The 612-nt window shown below is 43.5% G+C and overlaps 1 pseudogene; it reads right to left on the bottom strand.

The window, feature by feature from the left end:
* Positions 1–226: 226 nt before the first annotated feature.
* Positions 227–518, bottom strand: LOC115285169 (annotated as a pseudogene).
* Positions 519–612: the final 94 nt, after the last annotated feature.

The following is a 612-nucleotide window of genomic DNA, read 5'->3' as shown; positions in this document are numbered from 1 at the left end:
AACCCTGACTGTTACAGATTTTGGTATTGAGAGTGGTTCTAGAAGAACAGAATTTTTAAGGACAGGTTTTCTGAATTGGTTCTGAGTTTCTGGAATTGACTCCCTAATCTGATTAGATTTATTTATTTTTATTTTATTTTACTCAAAGACTTTTGTTTTATTATAGTACATGCATGGACTGGGAATGATGGGAAGTAGTGGATGTAGTGGGCAACCATAGTACAGATTAGTACTGGATGCCCATCCCAATGGTCGTGAACATGATAAAGGTGCCACCACTCTGCATGATTTTTTTTCCCAGTTCTGCACATCAGCTCCCAACCTCACATTTCAATCCTGAGACAGGAAGAAGTATTGAAGAGCACCCCAGCTGCCGTGCCCACTGCATAGCCCATCACAAAGCCCATCTTCATGTGGTTGAAGCAGGTTGCCGGGAACTGTGTGTAGGGCCCCAGAACCACCAGAATCCTCTTAGCATTCAGGTCCCCGCCCTGTGGTGTCCCTACCTCACTTCTAATCTGATTAGATTTAAAGATGTAAGGACTCTATTTCCAGTAGTACAGAGCACCAGTCATTCATAGTGTAAGGGTGGCCTCAGCAGCAGAGGATTTT

The sequence above is a fragment of the Suricata suricatta genome, unplaced genomic scaffold (assembly GCF_006229205.1).
Source record: "Suricata suricatta isolate VVHF042 unplaced genomic scaffold, meerkat_22Aug2017_6uvM2_HiC HiC_scaffold_48607, whole genome shotgun sequence".
Taxonomy (NCBI): Eukaryota; Metazoa; Chordata; class Mammalia; order Carnivora; family Herpestidae; genus Suricata; species Suricata suricatta.
This window is presented reverse-complemented; position numbering and strand designations above follow the sequence as displayed.